General features: G+C 41.5%; 1 non-coding gene across 1 annotated transcript; it reads left to right on the forward strand.

Moving 5' to 3' along the window:
* The first annotated feature begins 16,813 nt into the window (after positions 1-16,813).
* Positions 16,814-16,921, forward strand: LOC130971197 (small nucleolar RNA R71). Its single transcript, XR_009082430.1, has one exon. It is a non-coding gene; the product is annotated as a small nucleolar RNA R71 (small nucleolar RNA).
* Positions 16,922-17,313: the final 392 nt, after the last annotated feature.

Consider the following 17,313-nt stretch of genomic DNA (forward strand, 5'->3'; position numbering starts at 1 on the left):
CCTCTAATGAGTTCCCCAATGAGGAACCTTGGGAATCTGAGGCTCAGACTGAGACCATAGAGATTCCCTTGGACTTGCTACTGCCTTTCATGAGCTCTGATGAGTATTCTTCCTCTGAAGAGGATGAGTATGTCACTGAAGAGCAAGTTGCTAAATACCTTGGAGCAATCATGAAGCTAAATGACAAGTTATTTGGAAATGAGACTTGGGAAGATGAACCTCCCTTGCTCACCAAAGAACTGGATGACCTGTCTAGGCAGAAACTGCCTCAAAAGAGGCAGGATCCTGGGAAGTTTTCTATACCTTGTACCATAGGCACCATGACCTTCAAGAAGGCCTTGTGTGACTTAGGGTCAAGTGTAAACCTCATGCCCCTCTCTGTAATGGAGAAATTAGGGATCTTTGAGGTGCAAGCTGCAAAAATCTCACTAGAAATGGCAGACAACTCAAGAAAACAAGCCCATGGACTTGTAGAGGATGTTCTGGTTAAGGTTGAAAACCATTACATTCCTACTGATTTCATAGTCCTAGAGACTGGGAAGTGCATGGATGAATCCATCATCCTTGGCAGACCATTCCTAGCCACAGCAAAGGCTGTGATTGATGTTGATAGAGGAGAGTTGATCATTCAAGTGAATGAAGAATCCATGGTGTTTAAGGCCCAAGGATATCCCTCTATCATCATGGAGAAGAAGCATGAAGAGCTTCTCTCAAAACAGAGCCAAGCAGAGCCCCCACAGTCAAACTCTAAGTTTGGTGTTGGGAGGCCACAACCAAAATCTAAGTTTGGTGTTGAAACCCCACATTCAAACTCTAAGTTTGGTGTTGGGAGGTTTCAACAAGGTTCTGAGTGTTTCTGAGGCTCCATGGGAGTCCTCTGTCAAGCTAATGACACTAAAGAAGCGCTTGTTGGGAGGCAACCTAATGTTTTATAATTAATTATTTTCTTTTGTTATTTTATCTTTTTTGTAGGTTGATGATCATAAGAAGTCACAAAAACAATGAAAAAAGCAAAAACAAAATGAAAAACAGGAAGAAAAACAGCACACCCTGGAGGAAGATGCTGCTGGCGTTCAAACGCCAGTCAGCCTAGCAGTTGGGCGTTTAACGCCCAGTCTGGCACCTTTCTGGGCGTTTAACGCCAGAAAAGGGCACCAGACTGGCGTTAAACGCCAGTAAAGGGCAACAACCTGGCGTTAAACGCCAGGAATGGGCACCAGCCCGGCGTTTAACGCCAGAAATGGGTCAAAACGTGGATTTTGATGCCATTTGGTGCAGGGATGACTTTTCCTTGACACTACAGGATCTGTGGACCCCACAGGACCCTACCATCACTCTCTCTCTTCTTCCCCCATTCACCAATCACCTCAATACCTCTTCCCCAAAAACCCCTCACCTATCAAATCCCATCTTTCTCTTCACCACTCACATCCATCCTTCATAAAACCCCACCAGCCTCACCCTTCAAATTCAAACCACTTTCCCTCCCAAACCCACCCTCAAATGGCCGAACCTTTACCCCCCTCTCTCCTATAAATACCCTTCTTCAACCCTTCATTTTCACACAACCTAAAGACCACTTCTTCCCCCTTTGGCCGAACACACTACCCTCCCCCTCTTCCTCATTTCTTCTTCTTCTACTCCTTTCTTTCTTCTTTTGCTCGAGGACGAGCAAACATTTTAAGTTTGGTGTGGTAAAAGCGTTGCTTTTTCGTTTTTCCATAACCATTATGGCACCAAAGGCCGGAGAAACCTCTAAAAAGAGGAAAGGGAAAGCAAAAGCTTCCACCTCCGAGTCATGGGAGATGGATAGATTCCTCTCAAAGGTGCATCAAGACCACTTCTATGAAGTTGTGGCCTTGAAGAAGGTGATCCCCGAAGTCCCCTTTTTACTCAAAAAGGGTGAATATCCGGAGATCCGCCATGAGATCCAAAGAAGAGGTTGGGAAGTTCTCACCAACCCCATTCAACAAGTTGGAATCTTGATGGTTCAAGAGTTCTATGCCAATGCATGGATCACCAAGAACCATGACCAAAGTGTGAACCCGAATCCAAAGAATTATCTCACTATGGTTCGGGGGAAATACTTGGATTTTAGTCCGGAGAGTGTGAGGGTGGCGTTCAACTTGCCTATGATGCAAGGAGATGAGCATCCTTACACTAGAAGGGTCAACTTTGATCAAAGGTTGGACCAAGTCCTCACAGTCATATGTGAAGAGGGCGCACAATGGAAGCAAGATTCAAGAGGAAAGCCGGTCCAATTGAGAAGGCATGACCTCAAGCCCGTGGCTAGAGGATGGTTAGAGTTCATACAACGCTCAATCATTCCCACTAGCAACCGGTCCGAAGTTACCATAGACCGGGCCATCATGATCCATAGTATCATGATTGGAGAGGAAATAGAGGTTCATGAGGTTATAGCTCAAGAACTCTATAAAGTGGCAGACAAGACCTCCACTGTGGCAAGTGATGAGGACAAGCCCATCACCAAGAAAAGGATGGAGTATACAAGGGACCCTACTCATCATGAGATCCCTGAGATTCCTCAAGGAATGAGTTTTCCTCCACAAAACTATTGGGAGCAACTGAATACCTCCCTAGGAGAGTTGAGTTCCAACATGGGACAACTAAGGGTGGAGCACCAAGAACACTCCATCATCCTTCATGAGATTAGAGAAGATCAAAGAATCATGAGGGAGGAGCAACAAAGGCAAGGAAGAGACATTGAGGAGCTCAAGCACTCCATAGGACCTTCAAAAGCAAGGAAGAGCCGCCATCACTGAGGTGGACCCATTCCTTGATTTCCTTGTTATTTATTCTTCTGTTTTTCGAATTTTATGCTTTATGTTATCCATGTTTGTGTCTTGTGATCATTAGTGTCTTAGTGTCTATGCCTTAAAGTTATGAATGTCCTATGAATCCATCACCTTTCTTCAATAAAAACGTGCTTAATTGAAAAGGAAAGAATTGCATGAATTTTGAATTTTATAATAGTTTAATTATTTTGATGTGGTGGCAATATTTTTGTTCTCTGAATGTATGTGTAAACAGTGCATATGTATCTTGAATTTGTGGTTCATGAATGTTGGCTCTTGAAAGAATGATGAAAAAGGAGACATGTTACTGAGGATCTGAAAAATCAATAAAATGATTCTTGAAGCAAGAAAAAGCTATTCAAAAAAAAAAAAAGAGAAAAAAAACCGAAAAAAAAAAAATCGAAAAAAGAAAGAAAGAAAGAAAAAGAAAAGAAATAAAGTTGTGATCCAAGGCAAATAAGAGTGTGCTTAAGAACCCTGGACACCTCTAATTGGGGACTTTAGCAAAGCTGAGTCACAATCTGAAAAGGTTCACCCAATTATGTGTCTGTGGCATGTATGTATCCGGTGGTAATACTGGAAGACAGAGTGCTTTGGGCCACAGCCAAGACTCAATAAATAGCTATGTTCAAGAATCATCATACTTTACTAGGAGAATCATTAACACTATCTGGACTCTGAGTTCCTAAAGAAGCCAACCATTCTGAATTTCAAGGGATAGATTGAGATGCCAAAACTGTTCAGAGACAGAAGGTTAAAAGCCCCGCTCATCTAATTAATACTGATCTTCACAGATGTTTTTGGAATTCATTGCATATTCTCTTCTTTTGATCTTATTTGATTTTCAGTTGCTTGAGGACAAGCAACAATTTAAGTTTGGTGTTGTGATGAGCGGATAATTTGTATACTTTTTGGCATTGTTTTTAGTATGTTTTTGATATCTTTTAGTTAGATTTTAGTACATTTTTATTAGTTTTTATTTAAAATTCACTTTTCTGGACTTTACTATGAGTTTGTGTGTTTTTCTGTGATTTCAGGTATTTTCTGGCTGAAATTGAGGGACCTGAGCAAAAATCTGATTCAGAGACCAAAAAGGACTGCAGATGCTGTTGGATTCTGACCTCCCTGCACTCGAAGTGGATTTTCTGGAGCTACAGAAGCCCAATTGGCGCGCTCTCAACGGCGTTGGAAAGTAGACATCCAGGGCTTTCCAGCAATATATAATAGTCCATACTTTGTCCAAGATTTGATGGCCCAAACCCGCGAAGCAATCCGGCCTCAGGAATTCCAGCGTTAAACGCCGGAACAGGAATAAAAGTTGGAGTTAAACGCCCAAACTGGCATGGGAGCTGGCGTTTAACTCCAGAAAAGGTCTCTACACGAATTTCCTTGATTGCTCAGCCCAAGCACACACCAAGTGGGCCCGGAAGTGGATTTTTATGTCATTTACTCATTTCTGTACACCTTAGGTTACTAGTTTACTATTAATAGGACCTTTTACTATTGTATTAGTAGACTTTGGTAGCTATCTTCACTTTTATGCTATCTTAGATCTTTGGGAGGCTGGCCATTCGGCCATGCCTGGACCTTATGCTTATGTATTTTCAACGGTGGAGTTTCTACACACCATAGATTAAGGGTGTGAAGCTCTGCTGTACCTCGAGTATTAATGCAATTACTATTGTTCTTCTATTCAACTCCGCTTGTTCTTTATCTAAGATATCACTCGTTCTTCAACCTATGAACAAGGTGACTGACAACCATTCTTGTTCTACAAGCATTCGAGGCTTTAGTGAATATCTCTTGGATTCCTGATTGCACGATGCATGGTTGATCGCCTGACAACCGAGTGCTCGCCTGACAAACGAGCCAGCCATTCCGTGAGATCAGAGTCTTCGTGGTATAGGCAAGAACTGATGGCAGCATTCAAGAGAATCCGGAAGGTCTAACCTTGTCTGTGGTGTTCTGAGTAGGATTCAATGATTGAATGACTGTGACGTGCTTCAAACCTGTAACTTGCTGGGCGTTAGTGACAGACGCAAAAGAATCACTGGATTCTATTCCAGTAGGGGAGGGAACCACACCGGTGATTGGCAGCACTGTGACAGAGTGTGTGCATTAGCTTTCACTGCGAGGATGGGAGGTAGCTGCTGACAACAGTGAGACCCTACACGAGTTTGCCATGGAAAGGAGTAAGAAGGATTGGATGAAGGCTGTAGGAAAGCAGAGAGACGGAAGGGAAGGCATCTTCATACACTTGTCTGAAGCTCTTACACCAATGAATTACATAAGTATCACTATCTTTATCTCTTATGTTATTTTCGTTCATCACCATATACATCTGAGTTTGCCTGACTAAGATTTACAAGATGACCATAGCTTGCTTCAATACTAACAATCTCCGTGGGATCGACCCTTACTCACGTAAGGTTTATTACTTGGACGACCCAGTGCACTTGCTGGTTAGTTGTGCGAAGTTGTGTAATGCCATGGTATTGAGCCACCAAGTTCTTGGAGCCATTACCGGGGATTATTTGAGTTGTGAAAAAGTATTGTTCACAATTTCGCGCACCACCCTCCATCGGGTTAGTAGTTTTGAGTTGAATCCTCAGCTCATTATCATGGTGCAGCAAAGTTGTCAGTATTCCGGTCTTCCACAGGAAGAACCGACAGAGTTTCTGGCACAATTTTTACAAATTGCTGACACAGTACATGATAAAGAAGTAGATCAGGATGTCTACAGATTATTACTATTTCCATTTGCTGTAAAAGACCAAGCTAAGAGGTGGTTAAATAACCAACCTAAGGCTAGCATAAAGATATGGAAACAGCTGTTAGAAAAATTTCTTAATCAATATTTCCCTCCAAAACGGATGACACAGCTAAGGCTGAACATCCAAGGCTTTAAACAAGGAGATAATGAATCTCTTTATGATGCCTGGGAGAGATACAAAGAGATGCTAAAAAAATGCCCCTCTGAAATGTTTTCAAAGTGGGTGCAGTTAGACATCTTCTATTATGGGCTTACAGAAAAAGTTCAGATTTCTCTAGAGCACTCAGCTGGTGGATCTATCCACATGAAAAAGACAATTGAAGAAGATCAAGAGCTTATTGATACAGTTTCCAGAAATCAGCATATGTACCTAAGCAGTGAACCTTCCATGAAAGAAGAGGCTAAAACAGTAACTGTTGAACTCAGTCCTGCAGAACAAGTTACTGAATTCAATCAGCAATTAGATTTTCTAACAAAACAACTAGCCAAATTCAAGGAGATACTACAAGACACAAGAATGGATAATATGAATATGGAAGTTCAGTTGAAGCAAACAGAACAGCAGTTATCAAAACAAATAACAGAAGAGTGCCAAGCAGTTTAATTAAGAAGTGGAAAAATATTAAATACCTCACTTCAAGGCAGCAGGAAGCCAAGAAATGAACAAACTGCTATCCAAAATCCATCTGAGGACAGTAAGAGCCCAGAGAGGAACAATTCTAGCGTTCAAACGCCAGGAAAAGGTGAAGGGCTGGCGTTAAACGCCCAACCCATGTTCAGTTCTGGCGTTCAAACGCCACAAACAGGCAAGGAGTTGGCGTTGAACGCCCAAAGGAAGCTCAGTTCTGGTGTTCAACTGCCAGAAACAGGTAAGGAGTTGGCGTCTAACGCCACTCCAGCTTCCACCCCCAGCATTCAAACGCCAGTGGGGATCAGACACATACAAGTGCTTATAGCAACCCCTCTAAAAAGGCCTTTCAACCCATATCTGTAGGCAATAAACCTGCAGCAACTAAGGTTGAGGAATACAAAGCCAAGATGCCTTATCCTCAGAAACTCCGCCAAGCGAAACAGGATTAGCAATTTGCCCGCTTTGCAGACTATCTCAGGACTCTTGAAATAAAGATTCCATTTGAAGAGGCACTTGAGCAAATACCCTCTTATGCTAAGTTCATGAAAGAGATCTTAAGTCATAAGAAGGATTGGAGAGAAACTGAAAATGTTTACCTCACTAAAGAATGCAATGCAGTCATTCTGAAAAGCTTACCAGAAAAGCTTAAAGATTCCGGAAGCTTTATGATACCATGCACATTAGAGGGTACTTGTACCAAGCAAGCTCTATGTGATCTTGGAGCAAGTATCAACCTAATACTTGCATCTACTATCAGAAAGCTTGGTTTGATTGAAAAAGTCAAACCAACCCAGATATGTCTCCAACTTGCTGATGGCTCCATTAAATACCCATCAGGTGTGATTGAAGACATGATTGTCAAGGTTGGGCCATTTGTCTTTCCCACTGACTTTGTGGTGCTGGAAATGGAGGAGCACAAGAGTGCAACTCTCATTCTAGGAAGACCTTTTCTAGCAACTGGACGAACCCTCATTGATGTCCAAAAAGGGGAAGTGACCCTGAGAGTCAATGAGGACGAGTTTAAGTTGAATATTGTCAAAGCTATGCAGCATCCAGATACCCCAAACGATTGCATGAGCATTAATATTATTGACTATCTGGTAAAAGAGGTCAATATGACTGAGAGTCTCGAATCAGAGCTAGAAGATATCTTTAAAGATGTTCAGCCTGATTTGGAGGAACCAGAGAGAATAATAAAACCTCTGAAAATCCCTCAGGAAGAGGAGAAACCTCCCAAACCCGAGCTCAAACCATTACCACCATCCCTGAAATATGCATTTCAAGGAGAAGGTGATACCTTTCCTATAATCATAAGCTCTACCTTAGAGCCACAGGAAGAAGAAGCACTAATTCAAGTGCTAAGGACACACAAGACATCTCTTGGGTGGTCCATCAGTGATCTTAAGGGCATTAGCCTAGCCAGATGCATGTACAAGATCCTATTGGAGGATGACGCTAAGCCAGTGGTTCAACCACAGAGGCGGCTGAATCCAGTCATGAAAGAGGTGGTGCAGAAGGAGCTCACTAAATTACTAGAGGCTGGGATTATTTATCCTATTTCTGATAGCTCCTGGGTAAGTCCTGTCCAAGTCGTCCCTAAGAAGGGTGGCATGACAGTGGTTCATAATGAAAAAAATAAATTGGTTCCTACAAGAACAGTTACAAGGTGGCATATGTGTATTGATTATAGAAGGCTCAATACATCTACCAGAAATGATCATTTTCCTTTATCATTCATAGACCAGATGCTAGAAAGACTAGCAGGTAATGAATACTACTGCTTCTTGGATGGATATTCAGGTTATAATCAAATTGCAGTAGATCCCCAAGATCAAGAGAAAACAGCATTCACATGTCCATCCGGAGTATTTGCATACAGAAGGATGCCATTTGGTCTGTGCAATGCACCTACAACCTTTCAAAGGTGCATGCTCTCTATTTTCTCTGATATGGTGGAAAATTTTCTGGAAGTTTTCATGGATGACTTTTCAGTATTTGGAGACTTATTCAGCTCCTGTCTTGACCATCTAGCACTTGTTCTAAAGATGTGCCAAGAGACTAACCTAGTTTTAAACTGGGAAAAATGTCACTTTATGGTGACTGAAGGAATTGTCCTTGGGCACAAAATTTCGAACAAGGGAATAGAGGTGGATCAAGCTAAGGTAGAGGTAATTGAAAAATTACCACCACCTGCCAATGTTAAGGCAATCAGAAGCTTTCTGGGGCATGCAGGATTCTATAAGAGGTTTATAAAAGATTTTTCAAAAATCGCCAAACTTTTGAGTAATCTGCTAGCTGCTGACATGCCATTTATCTTTGATAAGGAGTGTCTGTAGGCGTTTGAGACTCTAAAAGCTAAGCTGGTCACAGCACCAATCATCTCTACACCAGACTGGACATTACCATTTGAACTAATGTGTGATGCCAGTGACCATGCCATTGGTGCAGTGTTGGGACAAAGGCATGACAAGCTTCTGCATGTTATTTATTATGCCAGTCGTATTTTAAATGATGCACAGAAGAACTACACAACCACAGAAAAAGAGTTACTTGCAGTGGTTTATGCCATTGACAAATTCAGATCTTATTTAGTAGGATCAAAAGTGATTGTGTATACTGACCATGCTGCTCTTAAATATCTACTCACAAAGCAGGATTCAAAACCCAGACTCATAAGATGGGTGTTGCTTTTGCAAGAGTTTGATATAGAAATAAGAGACAGAAAATGGACAGAGAACCAAGTAGCATATCACCTGTCCCGAATAGAACCAGTAGAAGGGGTGTCCCTCCCTTTTACTGAGATCTCTGAAAACTTTTTGGATGAGAAACTCTTTTCCATCAAGGATGTACCATGGTTTGCAGACATTGCAAATGATAAGGCTGTGAGATTCATACCCAAAGAGCATAGTAGGTAGCAATCAAAGAAATTGATCACAGATGCAAAGTACTATCTTTGGGATGAACCATATCTCTTCAAGAGATATGCAGACGGAGTAATCCATAGATGTGTGCCTAAAGAAGAAGCACATAAGATCCTATGGCATTGCCATGGATCACAATATGGAGGACATTTTGGAAGTGAGCGAATAGCCACAAGAGTCCTCCAATGTGGCTTCTATTGGCCTACTCTCCATAAAGACTCCCGAGAGTTTGTACTTAATTGTGACAGTTACCAAAGATCTGGCAATCTGCCTCACAGTTATGCCATGCCTCAACAAGGGATCTTGGAGGCTGAGTTGTTTGATGTATGGGGTATTGACTTTATGGGGCCTTTTCCACCATCATACTCAAACACTTATATTCTGGTGGCAGTGGATTATGTATCCAAATGGGTGGAAGCTATTGCAACACCCACTAATGATACTAAGACAGTGCTAAAATTCCTCCAGAAACATATCTTCAGCAGATTTGGTGTCCCTAGAGTACTAATCAGTGATGGAGGCGCTCATTTCTGCAATAAACAGCTTTACTCTGCTATGGTTCGATATGGAGTCAGCCACAGGGTGGCAACTCCATATCATCCACAGACAAATGGGCAAGCTGAAGTCTCTAATAGAGAACTTAAAAGAATCCTAGAACGGACTGTGATTAACTGTAGAAAGAATTGGGCAAAAAGCTTGGATGATGCTTTGTGGGCATACAGAACAGCATTCAAGACTCCTATAAGGACCACTCCATACTAGCTTGTGTATGGAAAAGCCTGTCACTTACCAGTGGAACTGGAACATAAGGCCTACTGGGCAACCAAATTCCTAAACCTTGATGCCAAGTTAGCTAGAGAAAAATGATTGCTCCAGTTAAATGAGCTAGAGGAATTCAGACTCAATGCTTTCGAAAATGCAAAAATTTACAAAGAGAAATAAAAAAGATGGCATGATAAGAAACTGTCATCCAGAGTCTTTGAGCCAGGGCAGAAAGTTCTGCTGTTTAATGCTAGGCTCAGATTATTCCCCAGGAAATTGAAATCCCGGTGAAGAGGTGCATATGTGATTACAAGTGTGTCACCATATGGATACGTAGAGCTTCAGGATAATGATTCTAACAAAAAGTTCATTGTTAATGGACAGAGAGTCAAACATTATCTTGAAAGCAATGTTGAGCAAGAAAGCTCAAGACTGAGACTAGATTAAAGCTCAGTAATAGTCCAGCTAAAGACATTAAAGAAGCGCTTATTGGGAGGCAACTCAATCTTTATTTATCTATATTTCTATTGTTCTCTCATGTTTTTATTAGGTTTACGATCATGTGGAGTCACAAAAATATTGCAAAAATTAAAAACAGAATAAAAAAATAGCAGAAGAAAAAGCACACCCTGGAGGAAGAGTTGTCTGGCGTTTAAACGCCAGAAACGTGCATCTGTCTGGCGTTTAACGCCAGAAACAAGCACCAAGCTGGCATTTAACGCCAGCAACAAGCATCAGGCTGGCGTTAAACGCCAGAAACAGGCTACATTTGGGCGTTAACACCAGAAACAAGCTGCAGTCTGGCGTTGGACACCAGGATTGTATACAGAGGGCGTTTTACACGCCTAAAAGATGCATGGATGAGAAATCCTTGACACCTCAAGATCTGTGGACCCTACAGAATCACCTCAGGATCTGTGGACCCCACAGGATCCCCACTACCCCACTCCTCTCTTCTTCATTCTCACACAACACTACCCTCTCATCTCCCCCTTGACCGAAACTCACACCTCTCTCCCTCTTCTCCATATCTTCTTCTTCTTCTTCTATTCTTTCTTCTTTTGCTCGAGGGCGAGCAACATTCTAAGTTTGGTGTGGTAAAAGCATAGCTTTTATTTTTTCATAACCATTTATGGCACCTAAGGCCGGAGAAACCTCTAGAAAGAGGAAAGGGAAGATAAAAGCTTTCACCTCCAAGTAATGGGAGATGGAGAGATTCATCTCAAGGGTCCATAGCTCAGTAGTAGAGCAGTTGACTGCACATCAAGAGAGGCCACTCATGGACCTCAACAAGAGCATGAAGAATTTCCTCATCAAGAAATTCCTGAGATACCTCAAGGGAAACATTTTCCTCCACACAATTATTGGGAGCAACTAAGGATAGGAGCACCAAAATCACTAGGGATCAAGCAACAGAGGCAAGGAAGAGACATAGAGGAGCTCAAAAACATAGAGGAGTTCAAGAACACTATTGGTCCTTCAAGAAAAAGGCGCCTCCCTCACTAAGGTGGATTCATTCCTTAACTTCCTTGTTCTTATCTCTCTGTTTTTTGGTTTTATGCTATATGTTTGTCTATGTTTTGAGTCTTTACTACATGATCATTAGTATTTAGTAACTATGTCTTAAGGCTATGAATAATTCCATGAATCCTTCACCTCTCTTAAATGAAAAATGTTTCTAATACAAAAGAACAAGAAGTACATGAGTTTCGAATTTATTCTTGAAATTAGTTTAATTATATTGATGTGGTGGCAATGCTTTTTGTTTTCAAAATGAATGCTTGAACAGTGCATATTTTTTATATTGAATTTTATGAATGTTAAAATTGTTGGCTCTTGAAAGAATGATGAACAAGAGAAATGTTATTGATAATATAAAAAATCATAAAATTGATTCTTGAAGCAAGAAAAAGCAGTGAATAAAAAGCTTGCAGAAAAAAAGTGGCGAAAAAAAAGAAAAAAATAAAAGAAAAAGAAAAAGCAAGCAGAAAAAGCCAATAGCCCTTAAAACCAAAAGGCAAGGGTAAAAAGGATCCAAGGCTTTGAGCATCAATGGATAGGAGGGCCCAAGGAAATAAATCCAGGCCTAAGCAGCTAAATCAAGCTGTCTCTAACCATGTGCTTGTGGCATGCAGGTCCAAGTGAAAAGCTTGAGACTGAGTGGTTAAAGTCGTGATCCAAAGCAAAAGAGTGTGCTTAAGAACTCTGGACACCTCTAATTGGGGACTTTAGCAAAGCTAAGTCACAATCTGAAAAGGTTCACCCAGTTATGTGTCTATGGCATTTATGTATCCGGTGGTAATTGGTGCGCGAAATTGTGATCACTACAACTTCGCACAACTAACCAGCAAGTGCACTGGGTCGTCCAAGTAATACCTTACGCGAGTAAGGGTCGATCCCACGGAGATTGGTGGTATGAAGCAAGCTATGGTCATCTTGTAAATCTCAGTCAGGCAGACTCAAATGGGTATAGTGATAAACGAATAAAGCATAAAGATAAAGATAGTGATACTTATGTATATCATTGGTGTAAGAGCTTCAGACAAGTGTATGAAGATGCCTTCCCTTCCGTCTCTCTGCTTTCCTACTGCCTTCATCCAATCCTTCTTACTCCTTTCCATGGCAAGCTCGTGTAGGGTCTCACTGTTGTCAGCAGCTACCTCCCATCCTCTCAGTGAAAGCGATTGCATATGTCCTGTCACGGCATAGCGGAATTCAGCTGTCGGTTCTCGGTCAGGCCGGAATAATATCCATCGATACTTTTGCATCTGTCACCAGACGCCCCGCCTGCTAGGAGTTTGAAGCACGTCACAGTCATTCAATCATTGAATCCTACTCAGAATACCACAGACAAGGTTTAGACCTTCCGGATTCTCTTGAATGCCGCCATCAGGTCCTGCCTATACCACGAAGACTCCGAAGAATCCAAGAGATATTCACTAAGCCTCAGATGCTTATAGAACAAGAATGGTTGTCAGTCACCTTGTTCATGGGTGAGAATGGTGATGGGCGTCAATCATCACCTTCATCATGTTGAAGAACAAGTGATATCTTGGATAAAGAACAAGTGGAATTGAATGGAAGAACAATAGTAATTGCATTAATACTCGAGGTACAGCAGAGCTCCACACCTTAATCTATGGTGTGTAGAAACTCCACCGTTGAAAATACATAAGAACAAAAGTGATCATTGGTTTCGGCCCCAGAGAGGGAACCAGAAGAACCAAGATGAAAATACCATAGTAAAAGGTCCTACTTATAGAAACTAGTAGCCTAAGGTGTACAAGAATGAGTAAATGACATAAAAATCCACTTCCGGGCCCACTTGGTGTGTGCTTGGGCTGAGCAATGAAGCATTTTTCGTGTAGAGACTCTTCTTGGCGTTTAACTCCCGTTTTGGTGCCAGTTTGGGCGTTTAACTCCCATTCTTGTGCCAGTTTGGGCGTTTAACGCTGGGAATTCTGAGGGTGACTTTGAACGCCGGTTTGGGCCATCAAATCTTGGGCAAAGTATGGACTATTATATATTGCTGGAAAGCCCAGGATGTCTACTTTCCAACGCCGTTGAGAGCGCGCCAATTGGGCTTCTGTAGCTCCAGAAAATCCACTTCGAGTGCAGGGAGGTCAGAATCCAACAGCATCTGCAGTCCTTTTGAGTCTCTGAATCAGATTTTTGCTCAGATCCCTCAATTTCAGCCAGAAAATACCTGAAATCACAGAAAAACACACAAACTCATAGTAAAGTCCAGAAAAGTGAATTTTAATTAAAAACTAATGAAAATATACTAAAAACTAACTAAAAGATACCAAAAACCTACTAAAAACAATGCCAAAAAGCATACAAATTATCCGCTCATCACAACACCAAACTTAAATTGTTGCTTGTCCCCAAGCAACTGAAAATCAAGTAAGATAAAAAGAAGAGAATATACTATAAACTCCAAATTATCAATGAAACTAAGCTCCAAATTAGATGAGCGGGACTAGTAGCTTTTTGCCTCCGAACAGTTTTGGCATCTCACTTTATCCTTTGAAATTCAGAATGATTGGCTTCTTTAGGAACTCCGAATCCAGATAGTGTTATTGATTCTCCTAGTTAAGTATGATGATTCTTGAACACAGCTATTTTATGAGTCTTGGCCGTGGCCCAAAGCACTCTGTCTTCCAGTATTACCACCGGATACATACATGCCACAGACACATAATTGGGTGAACCTTTTCAGATTGTGACTCAGCTTTGCTAAAGTCCCCAATTAGAGGTGTCCAGGGTTCTTAAGCACACTCTTATTGCCTTGGATCACAACTTTATTCTTTCTTTTTCTTTCTTTTTCTCTTTCTCCCCTTTTTTTTCGTTTTTCTCCTTCTTTTTCTCTCTTTTTTTTTTTTGTATTCACTGCTTTTTCTTGCTTCAAGAATCATTTTTATGATTTTTCAGATCCTCAGTAACATGTCTCCTTTTTCATCATTCTTTCAAGAGCCAACAATTTTAACATTCATGAACCACAAATTCAAAAGACATATGCACTGTTTAAGCATACATTCAGAAAACAAAAAGTATTGTCACCACATCAAACTAATTAAGCTAGTTTTAAAGATGAATTTGAAATCCTGTACTTCTTGTTTTTTTGTGATAAAAACAGTTTTCATTTAAGAAAGGTGATGGATTCATATTCATAGCTTTAAGGCATAGACACTAAGACACTAATGATCATAAGACACAAACATGGATAAACATAAAGCACTAAAATTCGAAAAACAGAAGAATAAAGAACAAGGAGATTAAAGAACGGGTCCACCTTAGTGATGGCGGCTCTTTCTTCTTCTTGAAGATCCTATGGAGTGCTTGAGCTCCTCAATGTCTCTTCCTTGTCTTTGTTGCTCCTCTCTCATGATTTTTTGATCTTCTCTGGTTTAATGGAGAATGATGGAGTGTTCTTGATGCTCCACCCTTAGTTGTCCCATGTTGGAACTTAATTCTCCTAGGGAGGTGTTCAGTTGCTCCCAATAGTCTTGTGGAGGAAAATGCATCCCTTGAGGTATCTTAGGGATCTCTTGATGAGAGGGGTCTCTTGTTTGCTCCATCTTCTTCTTAGTGATGGGCTTGAGGTCATGCCTTCTCAGTTGAACCGGCTTTGGATGCCATAAATGGTTATGGAAAAACAAAAAGCAATGCTTTTACCACACCAAACTTAAAAGGTTTGCTCGTCCTCGAGCAAAAGAAGAAAGAAGAGAGTAGAAGAAGAAGAAATGGAGGAGAGGGAGATGGCTTTGTGGTTAGGCCAAAGAGGGGAAGAAGTGGTGTTTTATGAAGGATGGATGTGAGTGGTGAAGAGAAAGAGATGTTGAGGTGATTGATGAATGGGTGAAGAAGAAGAGAGAGTGGTGGGGTTGTTTGGGGATCCTGTGGGGTCCACAGATCCTTAGGTGTCAAGGAAAAGTCATCCCTGCACCAAATAGCATCAAAATCCACGTTTTGAGCCATTTCTGGCGTTAAACGCCGGGCTGGTGCCCATTCCTGGCGTTTAACGCCAGGTTCTAGCCCTTTTCTGGCGTTTAACGCCAGTCTGGTGCCCCTTTCTGGCGTTAAACGCCCAGAATGGTGCCAGACTGGGCGTTAAACGCCCAACTGCTAGCCTCACTGGCGTTTAAACGCCAGTGAGTTCTTCCTCCAGGGTGTGCTATTTTTCTTCCTGTTTTTCATTCTGTTTTTGCTTTTTCAATGGATTTTGTGACTTCTCATGATCATCAACCTACAAAAAAGATAAAATAACAAAATAGTTAACTATAAAACATTGGGTTGCCTCCCAACAAGCGCTTCTTTAATGTCAGTAGCTTGACAGATGGCTCTCATGGAGCCTCACAAATGATCAGAGCAATGTTGGAACCTCCCAACACCAAACTTAGAGTTTGAATGTGGGGGTTCAACACCAAACTTAGAGTTTGGTTGTGGCCTCCCAACACCAAACTTAGAGTTTGACTGTGGGGGCTCTATTTGTCTCTGATTTGAGGGAAGCTCTTCAAGCTTCCTCTCCATGATGATAGATGGATGTCCTTGGGCCTTAAACACCAAGGATTCTTCATTCACTTGAATGATCAACTCTCCTCTATCAACATCGATCACAGCCTTTGCTGTGGCTAGGAAGGGTCTGCCAAGGATGATGGATTTATCCATGCACTTCCCAGTCTCTAGGACTATGAAATCAGTAGGGATGTAGTGGTCTTCAATCTTAACCAAAACATTCTCTACAAGTCCAATGGAATCTCTATGGTCTCATTTTGAGCCTCAGATTCCCATGGTTCCTCATTGGGGAACTCATTGGAGGCCAGTGGACGTCCAGTGAGGTCTTCCTCAGTGGCGTTCACTGCCTCTTCTTCCTCCCAGAATTCGGCCATGTTGATGGCCTTGCACTCTCCTTTTGGATTTTCTTCTGTATTACTTGGGAGAGTACTAGGAGGGAGTTCAGTAACTTCCTTACTCAGCTGACCCACTTGTCCTTCCATATTCCTAATGGAGGACCTTGTTTCAGTCATGAAACTTTGAGTGGTCTTTATTAGATCAGAGACCATGGTTGCTAAGTTAGAGGTATTCTGCTTAGAACTCTCTGTCTGTTGCTGAGAAGATGATGGAAAAGGCTTGCCATTGCTAAACCTATTTCTTTCACCATTACTATTATTGAAACCTTGTTGAGGTCTCTCTTGATTCTTCCATGAGAAATTTGGGTGATTTCTCCATGAAGAATTATAGGTGTTTCCATAGGGTTCTCCTAGGTAATTCACCTCTTCCATTGAAGGGTTCTCAGGATCATAGGCTTCTTCCTCAGATGAAGAGATCCTCCAGCAGAGCTATCCAAAGACATTTTGGATAGTTTAGAGAGACCATCATAGAAAATACCTATGATGCTCCATTCAGAAAGCATGTCAGAAGGACACTTTCTGATTAATTGTTTGTATCTTTCCCAAGCTTCATAGAGGGATTCTCCATCCTTCTGTCTGAAGGTTTGGACTTCCACTCTAAGCTTACTCAATTTTTGAGGTGGAAAGAACTTTGCCAAGAAGGCATTGACTAGCTTTTCCCAAGAGTCCAGGCTTTCTTTAGGTTGGGAGTCCAACCATATTCTAGCTCTGTCTCTTACAGCAAAAGGGAATAGCATCAGTCTATAGACCTCAGGGTCAACCCTATTAGTCTTGACTGTGTCACAGATTTGCAAGAATTCAGCTAAGAACTGATGAGGATCTTCCATTGGAAGTCCATGGAACTTGCAATTCTGTTGCATTAGAGAAACTAATTGAGGCTTAAGCTCAAAGTTGTTTGCTCTAATGGCAGGGATAGAGATGCTTCTCCCATAAAAGTCGGGAGTAGGTGCAGTAAAGTCACCCAGCACCTTCCTTGCATTGTTTGCATTGTTGTTGT

Source organism: Arachis stenosperma, chromosome 3 (assembly GCF_014773155.1).
Source record: "Arachis stenosperma cultivar V10309 chromosome 3, arast.V10309.gnm1.PFL2, whole genome shotgun sequence".
Classification (NCBI taxonomy): domain Eukaryota; kingdom Viridiplantae; phylum Streptophyta; class Magnoliopsida; order Fabales; family Fabaceae; genus Arachis; species Arachis stenosperma.